We start from the raw sequence: 19961 nt of genomic DNA on the forward strand, positions 1-19961 counted from the left end.
CTGTATCATGTTACTTATATGTATGTTTTCAGAGCTGACCATTTGCTATCGGAAGACCATTTCTCCCGCTTTATGACTTCTTTTATAAAGCTATTTTTTGTTTTGAAGTTATTGGTATTTGTCGCTATCTTTTTTAATTGTAAATTTTTTTGGAAGTTTGGTATTTCTTTGTAAACATCACTCGTATTTGAATCTACTCAACACTGAAATCACTAAGTCAGTCCTCAGTTTGCTAAGTTCCTAGAACTGCCGCTAAGTTGAGAGGGAAGGAGCTGGAGTGGGAAATGACCTGGACGAGACCCTGCGGAGATGCGCCTGCTCTTTACGTCTGTTGTGTGGGAGGAGGCCACGGCAGTGATGGGTGATGAACCGACCCAGGATAGAGGTGGAGAGTGAAGAAGGGGGCAGGGGATTCTGGAGACCATGACAAGGAAGGCCAGCACCCCATCCTGACCTCTGTAAGGAGAACTTCCCTCTACTTTACCAAGCTTTTTAAAAAAAAATGCCTCACTGTCTGGTTTTAGTCTCTCCGAGTCTGGGGTGACAACACAGATGACCCTTTTCTCAAATACCCACATAGCATCTGGCAGGCTCTGGAGGAAACTGTGTTAGTCTCTTTGGAAACAGCCCGGTCTGTGTAGTTAACTGTAGGCGGAGAACGGGAGAAAAGCCACTCAAGTGTTCTGTGTGCAGATGGTTGTCAGACGAAAAGAAAAACCAGCAGATAGCTGATGGGAGGAGACTGCTCAGATTCCAGCTTCATGAGGAAGAGAGGAGGAAGATGGATGAGTTAGGAGAGAGCGAGTGATGTGTGGGAAAGATGAAGAGACTTTTAGGAGAGCCGTGAAGGACAGTGGTCGTGACAACCTGTGTGAGGGTGTGGTAACGTGTCTTGTTTTCCTTTATGACAAGAATCAGTCTATCGCAGCTGCTGAGACTCCCAGGGAGGGACTTACCATCACTGAGTTCCTTTTAGAAAACCTGTCTTTGGGCACACACGGGAGTTCAGAGAAAGCCTTTCCCTGCATTGGCTGATTTCAGAAAATTTCACTGAAGATCATCAATACATCCAAGCATCATATTTGGGGGTGGCCTGTTCCCAACTCCTTCACTTTTGCTTTTCTCTGCCATGCTAACCTCCTTCTTGTGGACATACTGACCCCACAAACACTGGCTACAAACAAAGTATTTATGTAACAGAACAGACACTGTGTTAGGTCTGGCCTCCAAGGAGCAGCCTGATATTTCTGTAGGAAGTCAGGGGCAGGGCTTAGAGATGCTCTCCTTGCTACTTATCGATCTTTGTTCTCCTTCAGTCTTCTCACATATCACTTGCAGGGGCTGTGGAGTGTAAAGACACACAGAACTTGAAAGGCTCAGGAAGTAGAAGGCCATGAATATTCGCCTAAGATGACTATGCCCTAATGAGCTACATTATAAAGAAGGAATGCTTTTGATTCTGTGTTCTGGAGATGCCAGTTTCTCGTGGATACCATGGGTGGCTTTCCTTTTAACTCCTCCTAACTTGCATTCCTGTTTCCACGCCTGGCCCAGAGAATGGAAGGCAGTGAGGTTGTGCATGCATGAATTGTGAATGGGAGAAATGGATGTTCAGTGACCTCATCGGGAAAATCCAGTGCTAATGTGTTACAGCAGGTGGCAGCCTTTCCCTGAGAGAGAGGAAAAGCTAATGCAAAATTGGCTTTGGTTTGAATGGTTCAGTATTGTGTTTGTTTTCTAATACAAACACTGAGACTTGAAGCAATGAATCTATTAGCAGAAGGAAGGGGAGCAGGAGCCTGGAGCCTGGCATGGTGGGTGTGGGCATCTTCCGGGGATGCCCACAGGAGTTGGTGGCTGTCCCAGGAGGGCGAAGTTCAGACACTAACAAGTATGGTGTGTCAGCATGAGGTTCAGGAGCAGGAATCCACAGGACAACATAGAGATGTCCCCAGAGACACCACTAGAACATGAGTCACTGGCTGTGTGCTGGAGAGGCATTTGATAAGCAGACGCACCCCCTTTTTCATTCCAGATCTACAAATGGCCTTTTAAGATAATCTGCCAAGTTAGAAAATACATTGGGTGATTTGGACCCAAATTTGCAAAGTTCTTAGTGGAAAGTCAGACTTGTAGAATCTTGGCAGTGGAAATCTGTATGCTATTTTTCTACTGGTAGGATTGTACTTAATTTGTGATGGTTACTATTGTCAACGTGAGAGGATCCAGAACACCTAGGAGAGAAACTTCTGGGTGTGTCTGTGAGAGACTTTCTAATTTCCTTTACTTTGAGTGGGAAGACCCTCCAACCCTTCACGTGGCAGCACCATGAGGTGGGTTTGCATCCAAGACTGCATAAATAGGAGCAAGCAAGAGGGTGGCCAGCAAAACTCTCTCTCTTACCAGCTATAGCTACAATGTGACTTCTCTACTCAGATGGACTGTATCTTCAAGCTGATGGCCTGGGTACAATGTGACTCCTGCGCTGATGAATGTATCTTCAACTGAGAGCCCAGACTCTCAAGGTGCTTGTGTCATGAATTTTGTTGCAATAACAAGAAAAGTAGTGAGTTTTCTGTTTATGCAAAAAAAAAAAAGAGTGCCATGTGGTAGTGGCAGTGTACGCCCTTAATCCCCACATTGTGAAGGCAGAGGCATTAGATCTCTATGAGTTCGAGGCCAGCCTGGTCTACATAGAGATAGAGAAATCTTGTCTTGAAAAACCAAAACCAAAAAGAAAGAGAGAAGAGAAAAAGGGGGGGGAGGGAGGGAGGGAGGGAGGGAGGGAGAGAGAGAGAGAGAGAGAGAGAGAGAGAGAGAGAGAGAGAGAGAGAGAGAGGATGAATGCTATGGAGCTGGAGAGGTGACTCAGTTCAGAGTGCATGAGAGTTTGTTCTCAGCACCCAGGTCAGTTGGCTCACAACTGCTGTAACTCCAGGGTTCCTCTGCCCTCTTCTGGCTTTCATGGCAAGCGCACTCATATGCACATGCCCCAATGCACACAAACACACATATCCATAATTAAAAGAAAAAATGCTTTGTAGAAAAGGATGCTATTTGAAACACTGTGCATGAGGAGACATATATACACGAATGTCCCTATAGTCCCTAGAGATGAATTCACTGTGCCTAAAAGAAATGTGATTCGATCAGTAAAGGAAATAAGCTGGGGGCTGATGCCGATTAGTGAAATGAGTATGAATTAAAGAAAATTAAAACTAAAACTTTGGTTGGTTCCTCAGTTACAGTAGCCACATTTCACCAGGCTGGTCTCAAACTCACAGAGATCCGCCTGCCTCTGCCTCCCAAGTGCTGGGATTAAAGGCGTGCGCCACCACAAAGTTCTGTCATCAAAATAAGTTCTAGAATAGTGATGGCCTAGGCTTGAAGACCAGGAAGTGTTGAGCTAAAAGACAAAGTTGTTTAGACCAGCCCCTCCAGGCAGTATTGATTATTGTAGGAAAAGCTCCTGAGCGTGGCAGGACATTCAAACAGGGCTTTTGGCCATCCTCACACCAGCCTACATCGCAGCAACACTGCAGACCAGACGCAGGCCTTCTGCTGCAAGCCGGGTCCTCGGCTCTATTGCCGCGGCTCTCTGGTGTTCGCAGGGAACCATCAAGAACGTCACTATTTTTATCTCTCGTTTAAAAGACGAAGAAACTGTGGCAGAGAAGGACTTTGGTGATGTAGTCATGGTTACTTGGTTTACAAGGAACAGTTGAAATACAAACGTACATTGTTCTGGGTTCTACTAGAGAGAAGGCTCAACTTGCGCATGTGCAAGAACTTTGCTTTTAAGTCCCCTTCTCGGAGGCTGGCCCAGCTCGTGGGTTTTCTGTGACACAACGCTCCTGGCTGGAGCTTTCCTACCAGTATTGTAGATAGCGTAGCGGTGATTTCCTCCTAGTCAGGCTGTGAGCCACTTCCTGCCCCCATAGCGGACTGCTGTCTGCGCGGCTTACGGGAAGTTGGCTTCTCAGAAGCTCACCTTTGGAGAAACAAGTCTACTGGGTGAAAATTCCAAAGTAAAATATTCTTAAGAAGAAAATGAAGACAAAGTATATGAGGGAAATGTTTTTTCCTCTCTCTCTAGGAAGTAAAATTTTAAGACCATTTTCCTGTTAGTTTTTGTTTTGAAACTTTTAAAAGAATAATAAAAAAAACCCTCAAAGCCAGACATTGTATCATCATAAAAATTGTGAATTGTTGTTTATCATTGGACTTTCAAAAACAGAGTAAATACTTTAATAATAAACCCAAAAATTACTTTAAAGAGTACTAAATACATTAGCCAACTGCAAGGAGCTGTAGAATTTAATTATAAGGTTTAAAAGGGACCTTAATCAGGGCTGGGTAGATGGTGGCTAAAGTGGTCACCACACAAGTTCTGATTCCTAACACCCCACCCCCCAAAAAATTCCCGGAGCCGTTGTGCACCCCTGTGCCTCTCTGACCAGCTAGTGTAGAAAAAGCAATGGTCTCCGGGTCTAGTGAACGCTCACATCAGAAGTGAAGCCAGTGAAGCAACTGAGGAAGAGATCCTGATATCAATCTACAAGCTACACACACCCTTACACCACACACACACACATAGCACACACATACCACACACATACACAAACCACACACACATCACACACGTGTGCACAACACATACATACCACACACGTACATACATCACACACACAACACATACCACACACACACCACACATACCACATACACACATACCACATATACACACACAAAACACCACATACATACACTATACACATCACACATACACACGCACAACACATACCACACACACACCACATACATATACACACGCACATACCATACACATACACACCACACGCATACACACATACCACACACACACACACACACACACACACACGGCAGGACACTGAGCAAGGTCTTGGAACTCAGATGTGAACTCTGTTGTTTTGTGCCTGTGGCCCTGTGCTGTGTCATACACTTCAAAGGTAAAAGACGAGAAAGTCTGTGAGCCACACTATTAGCGTCAGTTAGCATGATGCAGTCTCTAAACACAAAGAAGCCCCGCATAGAGACGAGGGGGGCACCTCGGAGCTGTGACACAGGTCTAGTCTTCCACAAAGACACCGTTAGGCAGAATCACTCATTTTCTCGCGGATGCTGCACACTCGAACAGCATGGAGAACGTGCAGTAATCGCCTGATCTTTTTCTCTTATGAAATTCTAAGACTTTCAAAACCCCCAAATCAAAATTCTGTGATAGTTTCTTATTACCAGTGTGTCTTCATATGCTTTTAGGAAGATACAAACTTCAAAGTTTATATATTTTTATTTTATGTTTGAGACGGGCCTCACTATTTGGTTGGGCTGGCCTCAAACTTGCCAAACTCCTGCCTCAGCCTCTAGAGTTCTGGGAATACAGGCAGGCACTGCCGCACCTGGCTCTTTTGAAGTTCATTTACATTTAAAGTTAGTTCTCCATAATTAAATTGGGTGTATTTTTAATTTTTTTCTTGATATTCTTCTAGTTAAATCTTTAGGTGAGTTCACATAGCCAAACAGTCTCAAACATCTAAGTACCCTCAGTACCGTTTATAAAACCATTCTCTTGAATGTGCAAAGAAAGGGGTTTTAACTACGAAAGGAAGCGCAGAGGAAGCAGAGATAACAGAACTCCAAAGAATCAGGCTCCACCCCTCCATTCCCCAACCCCGCCTCTTAGACTTCCTTTTAAAACCACCGCTTCCTGTTTGGAGTCCTTGAGGTGAGGCTGCTGTAGACTTACTGCTGAGAAAAACAACCTACATCTGATTTCCGGCAGCCTGGAGGTGAGGAAGAGGAAGAGCGAGCTGCCACAGGGCTGTAGCCTGGCACAGTGAGGCCTGGGGTCAGACGGGCCTTCTGACCAACAACCTCACAACCTCCTTTGCTGCTAGAGGACAGGCCTGGCAGCCTCAAAAAGGAAGAGTTGTGGGATCAAACAGACATTTGTGCTTCTTGTTTGGCTGAGAGCAACTTGAAACAAACATCCTAAATCTGTTCACTTAAAAGAAAAGAAACCAACCTGAGACCATATGTACTCTCCCGGGCATTTTCTGTCGCCTGGCAATACCAAATAACACATCTGAGTTACCCACTTCTCTTTTGTATTCTTTTTTTTCATAGTTAATATTATCTTAAATAACTTGTGGGGTTTTCTTTTTCTTTCTTTCTTTCTTCCTTTTTTTATTGGTTTGTTTTTTTTGAGACAGTTTCTTTGTGCATCTCTGGCTGTCCTAGAACTTAGGCTGTAGACCAGGTTGGCCTCGAACTCACAGAGATCCGCCTGCCTCTGTTTCCCTGAGTGCTGGGATTAAAGGCGTGTGCCACCACTGCCCGGCTAATAACTTGTGTTTCTGCTCCATGGAAATAGCCACGTTGGGCTTGTTGATGACAAGAACCTGCACAGTTGCCTGTGCCCCCTCCCCACCCCCTACCCCCGTCCCCAGTCGTGCCCCTCCCCCAACCCTTCAGGTCTCAGTGCATTTCTCGTTTAATAAATGGCACATGAACTTTGGTTTACAAGAGTATCCATCTGATCCCCTAGTGGCACTGTGGGTGTGTCCTTTGCTCCAGTGACTGAAACTGAGAAGGGCTAGCCTCAGGTGGGCCTTGGTTCTCACTCTCACAGCTGGCTACATAGATTGCCTCAAAAGGTAGTCGCCGCATCTCACCCACAGGATGAATAAACTTCAAGAGAGATAGGTGGGGCTAGACCTCTGCTCCTCCAGCTATTTTGGACTCCTGGGTGCAAAGAAGACTTAATTCCACCCTGGGGATCTCTGCACGTGACCTTTCTTGCCTTTTCCACCTTCAGCAGCAGCAGTAGTAAACAGAATGTCAGTGGTTGACTCCCCAGCCAGCATTCCGCTTAAGTGTGGAATGTTTCCCTGAATTTGTGTATTGATGTGTACGTGTGCACATATGTATGCACATATAGAGTTCCGAGGGCAACTTGAGGGGCCCTTCTTGTTTTGGGGCCACGGTCTCTCACGTGGGACCTGGGAGTCACCTGATAGGCCAAGCTAGCTGACGTCTGAGTCCCGGTGATGCCTTGTTTGCTGCCTCCCCAGTGCTGGAATTTCCAGTGTGCACTGCCTTGCCCCACTTTGAGCACGGGAGGTTCTGGGGAATTAACTTGGGTCCGCCGTCCTCACGCTCACATGCCCACCATGTTCCCCGAGTTTTTATTTCTTTAAAAAAACGTATAATGTTTTATGAACGTAGATATTAAAATTTTATACCTTCAGTGGCTCCCTCCCATTCTATTTATTTTTTCATCTATTTGTTTATTTATGTATTTATTTATTTGAAATACTGAAATTACTCTGAGGCCAGTCTGGCTTGAAACTGAGAAGTCCATGCTGACCTCAGAATTTATAGTGATTCCCCTGCCTCATCCTTCGGGAGTGCTGAGATGCACCTGGCCCAGGTTCTTCTCCCATCCCTTTCTCTCTCTGTAATTCCAGCGCCCTGGAAGTACCAGGAGCCTGAGGTGGGAGGAAGGGCATGAGCTGGAGGCAGCCTGGGATTTGTAGCAGGGCCCTGTCTCACCTCTCCCAGCCCCCACTTCCCCGCTCCCACCCCTGCCCGACCTTCATCCTCCACACACAACAGACTTCAAATACAAGTCCTGCCGAAATGGGCACGATTTACGAGCCCCCGCGGCGGTCCTGACCTGTGTCTGTCTGTCTGTCTTGCCTGTGTAGATCAGGGGTTGGAAAGCAATTTCTAGTCAGGATCCTTCCCCGAAAGCATTTATTCACTTTCTCTGTGTTAACTCCTCTGTAGATATTCCATTCTAAGTCCTATGTAGTTGCAGCTCTCTCTCTCTCTCTCTCTCTCTCTCTCTCTCTCTCTCTCTCTCTCTCTCTCTCTCTCTCTCTCTCTCTCTCTCTCTCTGTGCAGTGCTGTTTTCAGTCCTTTCTGTGTTCTCTTATGCTTGTCTGGCTCATGTCTTCTGACTGGTGTATAAGTTCCCATGTCACCTACGGATGATTATCCTATTCAAGTCCAAGTGATGCCACGCAGACTGCCTTTAGCCCCCGTCTCCCACAGACGGCCCTGCTCTTGACCTATTTTGGCCTGCCTCCTCACGGCCCTGTGCAGAGGGGGATTTCTGAGTCGTGAGTTTACTCACTTTTTAGGCGAGCAGAGAGTTCTCTAGAATAGCCACACACATGTACACTCCTACCAGCAGCGAACAGGGGGTCTGGTTTTTCACACATTTTCCAAGACTCTCATGACTGTCTAGCTTCCCAACCTTTAGAAATCAGTGGGCATTAGGTGGTACCTCGGATGCTTTTAACTTCTTTCCTCGGTTACTGCCGACTCCCAGCTTCTCTTCACCGTTAGGCGTGTGTGTTTCGGCGTCTGAGAACCAACTGGCTACCTTCAGCAGGCAGCAGCAGCAGCAGCAGCAGCAGCAGCAGCAGCAGCAGCAGCAGCAGCGTTTCTGCCGTGTGCCTTGTCTGATGTACAAGAGCTCCCTTTCCTTAGCAAGCCGGTCTCAGCTCCTCATTGCACTGAGACAGTGGAAATAATACTCTTTCCCAGCGCTCCTCTGCCTCCTCACTTCATGAGGGCCTTTATTCACCGCCTTAATAATTTGGTGCAGCCAAATCTTCAAGCTTTGATTTTGTGGCTTGTAGTTTTTGAATACAATTAACAAAGCTCCCCGCCTCAAAGTCTCACATGTATTCTACATGTTTCTCTAGTAGGCCTTATCGTTTGATGGTCTTATAATAAATAAAATATGAGATCATTATGACTGGATGCTTCTGACAAGGAGCTTAGTAAGTCCTTAACGTTTACTTCCGTCTCTAGCCCTGCCTCTTTGGTGGTGAAGGGAAGGACTCCTCCTCTGGTGGAGACTGAGGAGGATCAAGAGGCTTCCTGTCAAGACATCAGCAGTGCACAGGGATATCTATGCCCTGCTGAGAGATAGCCAGGAAGACAGACAGGGAGACCAGCCATGAATAGATAGTAACAATAATAAACTTCCAAGATGGCTGCCGTCTTCACCCTCCTGACCTGAGACAAAAGTCTGTCAGTTTAAAACAAAGACCTAGTGGGCTCTTTTCTCTTACCAGTAGAGACCCTCTGCCTGTGGACAGTAAAGGCCAGACCAGGATAGAATTTTGTTGTTGTTGTTTTGTTGCTATTGTTTTTATTTTTCCAAGGCAGAGTTTCTCTGTGTAGCTTTGCAACCTATCCTGGAACTTTGCTCTGTAGACCAGGCTGGTCTCAAACTTACAGAGATCCATCTGCCTCTGCCTCCCGAGTGATGGGATTAAAAGGCATGTGCCGCCACTGCCTAGCCAGACCAGGATGTTTTAACCCCAAATGAGTGGACCTACCAGCCTCCTTGTCTTTGTTCAAACTGGGGTAAGAAGACCCTCAAAGACCCTTAAGCCCCCTGCCCTCGAGGAGAGGCTGACATAGGCTTCTGGAGTCTTCCATCTGTGCTGCAAGGGTCTTTCTCTATGTGCCATGCTGTGTGTATATTTTCTCACCTCTGAGAAGAGCCTTTCTCTCCCAACTGGTTGTTTCCCATGTTCAAGCCTTTCCCCACTCCCCACTGTGCTTGGGGAGTTTCCTCACTTTTAATTCTTTAACTGCAGAGAAAACAAAACGTCAAGATCCCCAGATAGTAAGACTGCCATTGCCTTGGTCCAAGTCTCCCTCCTCTCACACCTGAACTCACACATCTCACACCTGCAGTAACCTCGCAACTCACCACCAGCTGTGTTCTTGCTTGTTAAAAATCATCCTTAGCCTTGTCAGAGGCATAAAAATGTATTATTCTAATCACCAAAAGGCAGCACTTAGTTCTAAATAGTTAAAAATAAAAACCAAGTTCAGGGTTCATGTTATACATTGCATTAGATGAAGGCTGCTCAGCGGACCTTGCTTCAACCTTGGGTTGACTTAGATCAGCTAAGTGTCTCAGGCCACTTTGTGCCTGCCATGGTCTCACCAGTCTCATGCTGACCATGAACCACCATCTGAAATGTGGGTAGCTGGCGACTGATTTCCACACAACCTGTGAATATCCTGGAATTTTTTAAAATTGGCTCCCCGATTTTCACATAATTTCAGAGATTATTTTTCTTCTTGTCATGGAAGTTAAGTGTCTTGTCTCTGTCCAGGATGAGCCAGAAACAGAGACCTAGGGGTGTAGTTCCACAGCAGAACACCCTAGGGGTGTAGGCGAGCACCCTAGGCATCTGGTCCCACAGTAGAGCACCCTCCAGCATCAGTTAGTAGTCTAGGAAATGCCCTGAAATACACGCCCAGGGACTAGTCTCCTGGAGGCAATTCTCAGTGAAGGTTTCCTCTTCCCAAGAGTGTCAAGTTGACAACAAAGATCAGCCATCACAGACCTTATTGCAAAATACATTAGCAAACTGGTAAATAATGTCCTTGCTGCCATTCTGTCTGCCATTTGGGACTTTCCAGTCTACCCATCAGTCATTCAAAATGTTACATAACATCAAGGAGAGCCCAGTCTCCAGACTTGAAAGAGCAAGAAGTTACCCAGATGTAACAGTGACGGTTCTGCGGTATTTAGAAGTCACTAATCGTGCCCATGTTTACATCTCTCTCAGCAGCTTTGCCTCCTCAGCATTGCTCAAAATGTAAGAAATCAAGCAATAGCTGTCAGTAATCAAGGAATCTTAAAACAGTGGGCCGTCCACACCAACACACACAAACATTTCAGATTTTACCCTTGCAAAGAAAGCTGACAGCCATGATGACCAACGCCTACATAATCTTAGCTGGTTCTTTTTAAAGCTGCCTTATAGACAACCAGCTGTCTTTAGGCTAAGTTTCTTGCTAGAGAACACATCATCCCCATGATTCTTTATACAGAGATTAGTGTGTCTGAACAAAGAAATAAACACTAGCTATTAGTCTTATAGTGTTAAAAAACATTGTCTTTGGACTGGAGAGATGGCTCAGCAGTTAAGAGCACACTGACTGCTCTTCTAGAGGACCCAGATTCAATTCCCCATACCCCACATTGGTATGGGAAGTTCTTTTGTATATGTGTTGCTTTTATTGGTTAATGAATAAAGCTGCTGTTTCAATCAATGGCTTAGCAGAATAGGGCAAGGCAGGAATTCCAAGCAGATAGAGGAGGAGAGGGTAGGTGGAGTCAGGGAACAGCCATGGAACTGTCAGAAAAGAAAGATGCAAGCCGCTAGCTGGAAACTTCGAACCTCATGGTAAAATATAAAATAATAGAAATAGGTTAATTTAAGATAGAGGAGCTAGCTAGCAATATGCTTAAGCTATTGACCAAACAGTATTGCAATTAATACAGAATTCTGTGTGAATATTTTGGGTCAGGGCAGCCAGGAATGAACAAACAGCCTCTGACAACAGATTGATGTGCCAATGAGGGACTGACTTCATCCACATAAAAAAGCTTGAGAGAGCTTTAAAAAAGGAATTCTAGACACAAAAGAACAGAGTTAAACATGGTTTTTGGTAGCAGCATTTTCTTAGGTGGGCTCTGTTTGCTAGAAGCAAGTAGAGGCACGATTCTTTTAAGACAAGGTTTCCTGACTCAGTGGTAGCAGCAAAAACTGCGTGGCTCTTTTGAGAAGGCTTCTTGGTTTGTGCTAGTTGCATGAAAAACTCTGACTCTTTTGGGAGGTCCAGCTACAGAGCATTTAAATGGGGTTTGTGAACAGAATGCTACAACTTGCTTCATGGCAACACAGACCCGCTGCCAGCTGACCCTGGATCTGGGGCAGAGAGAATGGCTCCCAGAGGCAGTGAACACGCCTCTGCCATGTTGGACTGGGTGGAGCCAACAGGCAGTGCTGCAGAGTTGGTCCTAGCCGTGCCCGCTTAACATTAAAAAAAATGCCCTTGGTCAGAAAATAATTACAGATACTCAAAAAGACAGATTCAGAATAAAAGACTTCTAAATGGGTCATAGTACATAAACTTGGGAGAGAGAAGGAAAAAATATAGATAATTATAAAAGGAAGTAAGTGGTTTAAAAAATACAACAAAGTCTTTAAAGAAACAGAGTACAGACAGTCATAGATTAAAGGAATAAAGAAAAACAAGCCACATAAAGATGGAAAATACACAGAGAGTCTGGATTATGTATATTATTGTGTTTTCTTTGAATTTTTTGATTGTGAAGGAGCTAAGTACAGAGAGACATTTCATTGTCTGGACTGCTAAGCTAAACAAACACACACACACACACACACACACACACACACACATATATATATATATAGTGGTTTAATGGACCAAGATCCCCCCAAAAGTCACCACAAACACCCCTAAAAATTACTTTGCCCAACAAAAAGCAAGAAGCAGTTTGGAGAGAACTATGCCCAAACTTCCAAATATTGTTTATAAATGTTTGTTTACATTTAAAGGGGGATATGATATAGAGATTAATACTTTGCATTTGTATGGATCTTGGTTTATTGATACAAATTTAAGATCAATTTTGTGTTCCTGTTCTTAATTAAGGAAGGTATTGTGTTTGTGAGCTCATTTAAAAATGCAATGGATAGTTAGTAAATACAGGTTAATAGATAGTCATCCATAATAGTTAGGCTTGTAGTCATGTTAGGTTTTCTAGTTATATAGAGATATATTTCAGTTAGATAGATACTCTTCAACACTTTCAAAGACCTAAAGAATATGGCATTTAAAATGTTTTACAAACTTAGGACTTTTCATAACAGTGACACACATCTGCTTCTGGCAGCACCAATTTACTTCAAGAGAATGACAGGCATCGAAGAGGCTTCTCATGGAGTTTGTTAGCCATTTGGGCAAGAGACTGCTCTTGTCTGGACTACTTGATGTTATGCTGTGTGAGCTGGACATGTGGGATCCACGGAGAGATGACTGTGTAAAGAAGATGAGACAGTTACAGTTTTTTGGGTTCCTGCTCATGAAAGAGTCTGTCAGACATTCTGCAGGACACAGAAGAAAGTGACTGACAAACTGCCAATATAGGCAAAACTGTCTTTAAAATTTCCTGCTTCAAGGAAAAGTCTGCCAGATACTATTGGCCAATAGGCTGAAGATGGGTGCCCGCAACATTACAGAAGAACTTTAGGTGACTGTCAAGGCAATGAGATGTCTCTGTCAATTCTAGAGTTTTGGAAGTTGCTTACAATATACTTCCTGTTAACTTAGGTAATATTATATCCTTTTGTGGCCTTTGATGGAGTTGAAGAATAGATAGTTATAAGAGTTTTCCTTAGTTATGATAAAAGATAAAGTAGATTAAATATTGTAATTGTAATTATTGCTTGATACTTGCTTTGTTAAAACCTTCCTTTTTATTTGAACAGAAAAGGAGAAATGGTGTGGAAAGTCCTTCTGTATATGTGTTGCTTTTATTGGTTAATGAATAAAGCTGCTGTTTTGGCCAATGGCTTAGCAGAATAGGATAAGGCTCCAAGCAGATAGAGGAGGAGAGAGTAGGCAGAGTCAGGGAGAAGTCATGGAGCTGCCAGATGAAAAAGATGCAAGCTGCCAGCAGGAACCTTGCTGGTAGGTCATAAGCCTAGAAATAGAAATGGGTTAATTTAAGATAGAAAAGCTAGCTAGCAATATGCTTAAGCTATTGGCCAAACAGTATTGCAATTAATACAGATTTCTGTGTGAATATTTCTGGTCAGGGCATCCAGGAATGAATGAATAGCCTCCAACAACACCACATGACAGCTAACTACTGTCTATGACTCCAAGATCTGACACTCTCATACAGACATGCATGCAGGCAAAACACCAATGCAAATAAAAATAAATAATTAAAAAACCTTTGTCCTCTGGTAGGGATATAACTCAGAGGTGGTGTTTTGGCATTTACAAGGCCCTGGGTTCAGTTCCCAGCACAATAATCTTTATCTGTTGTCATCCTTCTCCTCTCCTTGAATTAGTTTCAGCCCAAAGCATCTACTGGGTGTCTACCATGTGCCAGGCTAGGAATATGACATGGAAAAGGCTGAGCCAAGGCCCTAAAAAGGTTGCATTCCAAGTGGGGAAGTGAGAGCCAACAAACGCATGAGCAAAGTGATCAGGACTAAGGGCAACTGAGGAGATAACATGGGACAGTATGGGAGATGGTACCTACCACTTTGCAGTTAAGACAGACTGGCAAGGATATGGCAGGGTGGCGATCTGAGGAAATGCTTTGTCAGTACAGACATAGAGTGCAAAGGGCTTGTGGTAGAAGGAGCCTCACGTTTCACAGGCGGTGTGGCTGCAGCAGAGTGAGAGGGAAAGCTTGGAGGGTGACCGGGAGATGAGGAAATGAGGCAGAAGGGAATGAGAGGCAGAGTCACACCAAAGCAAGATGAGAGGATGTGGGACGAAGAGCATCATCAAAGGGACAGATATTGAACAGTGTTCTACACTGAGAACTGGGCTACTTTGTAGATTGTAGGCGGTCAGAGGGGCAACTTGGACAGATGTCCAGGTGACAGGTAGTGTGGCCTAGGGTTGTAGTGGCAAGGTTGACGTTGGCCCAGATGGTGGCTTTGTGAAAATTAGAAAGAGCCCTTTAGTGGCACTGACAGCTAATAGATGGGAGGCGAAGACAAGAGCAATGAGCATGACTGGCTTGGACTGGAGTAGCAGGAGTTGAGAGAGGTAGACTCGGCGGCTGCATTCTAATCGGGCTCTCATGGAGCCCACTGAAGTTCACCTGAACACTAAGCAGCAGTTGCCATGCCGATTCCGGTTCCCCTCTGCTGGCGCTGGAAACGTGCTGATGCATGGAGATATCACATGTGACATATTAAGCCATGTGTTTACGTTCCCAGTAAACTCTTGTTCCCATGGTTCCCCGATTCACTGAGTCAGTGCCATGCCCTGGAAAGCCAGCCAAGTGATAAGTCATCACTTAGCTGGATTTCAAAATAGGACTTTTTTTCTAATTTAGGGGAAGACAATAGCTTGAAATCAAGTAATTTTGATAATCAAAAACAAGTTTGTTGAAACAAAGTGTATTTCTATGCTCCAGTGAGGCAGAACTTGAACTTGATCACAGGTACAGCCACGCCAAACACAAGCTATGATGTCTTCATCAACTCCCTCATGGCTGGAAAGAGAGATGAAAGTTTGAGCAAAAGGCAGGAAGCTGGGAGATTAAGAATGAGCACAGAGTTACCCCCAGAGAGGGGAAGGAGGGGCCCTTGATCAGATGTTGTGTGAACCCACCTTTCCTCCCAGAAGTAGGCAACTACAGAGAAACAGAAACTCTGTGAGTTGGCAACCAAGGCCTTGTAGTGTGTTTCCAGGTCCTGGGGCCTGTCCTTAGTCTGAGAAGACCCAGAGGGTGAAGGACAGAGGCAGACAGGACACATGGAAGAAGAATAAGCAAGACTCACATTCTACTACAGAATTCTGTAACTGTGGTGGCTATAACTGGAAGTAGCTGAACTCATGAAGGTCAAAAGCAAAGAGAGGACCATTTTCTCAATCAAGTCAGTAAGAGAAAGATCAGCAGAGTTTTCACTGAGCCTAAATGACATTTTGGAAAAGAGAAGAGGAATGATGATTTCCTAAAGGGAGAAATTTCCCAGCTTCTTAAGAAATTAAGATCTTTAACTGGGTAGATCAAGCATTTCCAATTGCTTCCCAGAAGGAATTCTTACAATAGTCAACAATTGTCTTCTTTCTTTCTTTCTTTCTTTCTTTCTTTCTTCTTTCTTTCTTTCTTTCTTTCTTTCTTTCTTTCTTTCTTTCCTTTCTTTCTTTCTTCCTCTCATCTATCTACCTACCTATCTATCTATCTATCTATCTATCTATCTATCTATCTATCTACCTATCTATCATCTATCTATCCTATCTATCTATCTATCTATCTATCTATCTATCTATCTATCTATCTATCCATCTATATATCCATCTATCATATACCTATTATCTATCAATCATATATCTATCATCTATATTTATCAATCATTTATCGCTCATCTATCTATCTATCTATCTATCTATCTATCTATCTATCTATCTATCATCTATCTATCACCTATCTATCTTCTATCTTGATTTTTGGTGGGTATACTTTAATCCTGCTATATTAGGAAGGTCTGCATTATTACTAGGCAAAGAGAATTCAGCCTGAAGTCCCTCTGTCTGTAGCAAGGTAAGAGGAAAAGAGTGAGATCAAAGGGATAAATTTTGTCAACAGCAATCGCCTCAAGAAAAGTAGCCAGGGGACAGAGTGTAGAGAAGGACACACGTCACTGTACACCTTCCACATCTTTTGTTCTACATGCATAAAAAAAAAGCAAAAGCAGGGAAGGTAAATTTCTGCAGTAAAAATAGGCACATGCTGTATGACAAGGAACATGACTTTTTTTTCATCTCACTGGTATCTTGGTCACTTTTCTACAGTATACCATTTGGTCATTCCTCTGCCCCGTGTTGATGATGGTTCTGCAAGTTGTTTCTTCTTTTCAGCTGTGACCCTATTGAAGGAGCTGCGGGCTGCATTCCTGCCACCCAGCTCCTGGCCACCTGGCTAGCTTATGCTCTGAAATAACAACACACAAACTGTGTTCTTTTAAACACTGCTTGGCCCATTAGCTCTAGCCCTTACTGGCTAATTCTCATATCCCCATCAACCCATCTCTAATAATCTGTGTAGCACCAGTCTTACTGGGAAAGATTCAGCATGTCTGACCTGGCGGCTTGCTTCATCGCATCTGCCCTGGAGAGCAGCGGCCTGGCATCTTACCTCACTTCCTCTTCCTCCCAGCATTCTGTTCTGTTTACTCCACCCACCTATGTTCTAACCTATGAGGCCAAGCAGTTTCTTTATTAATTAACCAATGACTTTCCTCCATCATTTCCCCTTTTTCTGTTTAAACAAAAAGGAAAGGCTTTCATTTTAACATAGCAAAATTACATATAACAAAACAGTTATCAAGCAAGAATTACAGTTACAATATTTACATCTATTTTATCTTTTATCATAACAAAGGAAAACTATAACTATAACTAATCATTCTTCAACTCCATCAAAGACTCCAGAAGGATATAATATTACCTAAGCAAACAAAAAATAAGCAACTTCCAAACTCTAGAAATGACAGAGACATCTTGCTGCCTGGACAGTCACCCAAAGTTCCTCTGTATGGTTGGGGCATCCATCTTCGGCCTACAGGCCCATAGTTTCCAGCAGACATTTCAATGAAGCAGGAAATTTCAAAGGCAGTTCAGTCACTATCTGCTGTGTCCTGCAGAATGCCTCGCAGACTCTTTCATGAATCAGGAACCCCGAAAGATCATCTCACCTTTAGGCAAGTTCAGTAGTCCTCTCTCTGCGGGTTCTCGGTGTCCAGTTTATGCAATAGTTCAGGCAAGAGCAGTTTCTTGCCCAAATGGCTATCAAACTCCATAAGGTGCCTCTTTGATGCCCATCTTCTTCTTGAAGTAGGTTGGTGCTGCCAGGAGCAGATGTGTCTCATTATCATGAAAAGCCTTAACTTATTAAAACATTAAATGTCATATTCTGTAGTCTCCAAAAGATATGAAGAATGCCTATCTAAAATATATCTATGCACATCTAGAAAATCTAACTAACATAACTACAAACTTGACTATTATAGATGATTATCTATTAACAACCTATATACATTACATTTTTACATGAACTACACAATCACAATACCTTAATCAAGATCAGAAATACATATACATATAACAAAATTGACCTTAAATTATATCACTAAAGCAAAATCTATACTAATGCAAATTATTCATACCTATATCATATCCCCCTTTAAATGTAAAAGAACATTTATAAACAATATTTGGGAATATGGGCGCAGTTATTTCTCTTCAAAGTGCTTTGTGCTGAATGGGGGCGCTGTTATTTAGGTCTTTTATGGTATAACCTGTGTGCTAGGTTCATCTCAGTTGGCAGTTGAGTGAAGTAATTTTCTGAAGGTGTTCACTGCAACCTTTCAGGAGGGCGTGGTCTATCATACCATATTGGGATGGAAGCAATCCACAGGATCTCATCCTCTGTGAAAACAAAAGAAGAAACTCCTTTCCAAAGCATTATGTCCTTAGATCCAAATTTTAAAGTCAAAGTATTTTCAAAATATCTATGTTGGATTAGTTCAGCAGCATTAATAAACAAATATCTTTTAGCAGCTTTTGCTCTTTCCTCAGCATTCAAACAATTCAAAGAGAGCATAATAGCATACAGTATCAAAATTTTCTGTGTATTTTCCATCTTTGTGTAGCTTTATTTTAACTCTATTTCGTTTATTTTTACTTTACTTTTTTTTTTTGGAGACAAGTTCTCTGTATATCTTTGTTCTGGAATAACTCTGTAGACCAGGCTGTCCCCGAACTCTCAGAGATCCTTCTGTCTCTGCCTCCCAGGCATTGGGATTAAAGGTGTATGCTACCACACCTTAAAGTCACAGAGTTCAACTCCGAGGTCAATCTACCTCTGCCTCCCAAGTATTGGGATTAAAGGTGTGTACTACCATACCCAACTACTCTCTTTCTTCCTTTTTTTTTGTTTTTTACTTTAAAAACTTTAACTTTTAGTCTGCATATATTTTTAACACACTGTAAATCATTTAAAGGTTTTCTTTGTCTTTGAATCTCTCTTTACTGTATATCTCTCTTTTTCTGACCATACGAGCCTTTAAATTACTGAGCAATATGGGTAGGATTAAAGCCGTGGCTTTGCCAGCTAGATCCAGCCCATTCCTTAGCTTTCCAGCCTCATGGCAGAGGTACTACCACAGTTTATTGCCACAACTCTATGGCGTTTCAAGGTCCTTGCCAGCAAACAAGTTGAGTACAGTTGTATAACACTCAAGAGCTCCTTAGTCAGGACCGCCTGCTTGAAAGAGTCAGAGTTTGCCCTGGCAGGACGGCCCAGAAAGCCAGCATTTTAAAACAGCACAACTTTTTTCCTGCTACGACTAAAAACCGAAAAGCATGCATTTAGCTTTTCATCAACACTGTTTAAGTGTTTCATGGCAGGACCTCTTAATGAGCTGCAGGGTTTTGCAGCTAAAGTAGAGTCAGGAAGTCTCTCTTAGATGAGAGTGCTTGCTTGCCTCTGGCAAGCAGAGCAGACCCAAGAAATTGCTGCTACCAAGAAAACATGCTTTACTCTATTCTTTCCCAAGCTTTCTCAGGCTTTCTGTGGATTCAGTTGGGCACCATTCTGTTGAAGGAGCTGTGGGCTGCATTCCTGCCGCCCGGCTCCTGGCCATCTGGCTAGCTTATGCTCTGAAATAACAACACACAAACTGTATTGTTTTAAACACTGCTTGGCCCATTAGCTCTAGCCCTTACTGGCTAATTCTCATATCCCCATCAACCCATCTCTAATAATCTGTGTAGCACCAGTCTTACTGGGAAAGATTCAGCATGTCTGACCTGGCGGCTTGCTTCATCGCATCTGCCCTGGAGAGCAGCGGCCTGGCATCTTACCTCACTTCCTCTTCCTCCCAGCATTCTGTTCTGTTTACTCCACCCACCTATGTTCTAACCTATGAGGCCAAGCAGTTTCTTTATTAATTAACCAATGACCTTCCTCCATCATGACCCATCTGCCTTGGGTATTCTAACACAACTCCAACCATCCTTCTCTAAGGGAAAAATGTCCTGCTGGTCCTTGCCTGCTGCAGTGGAGAAGATGTGGAAGGGACTTGTCCCCCACTGTGATCATGTGCACCCTATAGTGGTATATTATTTGTGTTTTGGTAAATAAAACTTGCCTGAAGATCAGAGGGTAGAGCAACCATACAGTTCAGCCATACAGGCCAGGGAGTGATGGCACACACCTTTAATCCCAGGACTCAGGAGACAGAGGTGGATGGATCTCTGTGAGTTCAAGTCTACCCTGGACTGCACAAGACTGAATCTGTCTAAAAGAG

The sequence above is a fragment of the Chionomys nivalis genome, chromosome 6 (genome assembly GCF_950005125.1).
Source record: "Chionomys nivalis chromosome 6, mChiNiv1.1, whole genome shotgun sequence".
Classification (NCBI taxonomy): Eukaryota; Metazoa; Chordata; class Mammalia; order Rodentia; family Cricetidae; genus Chionomys; species Chionomys nivalis.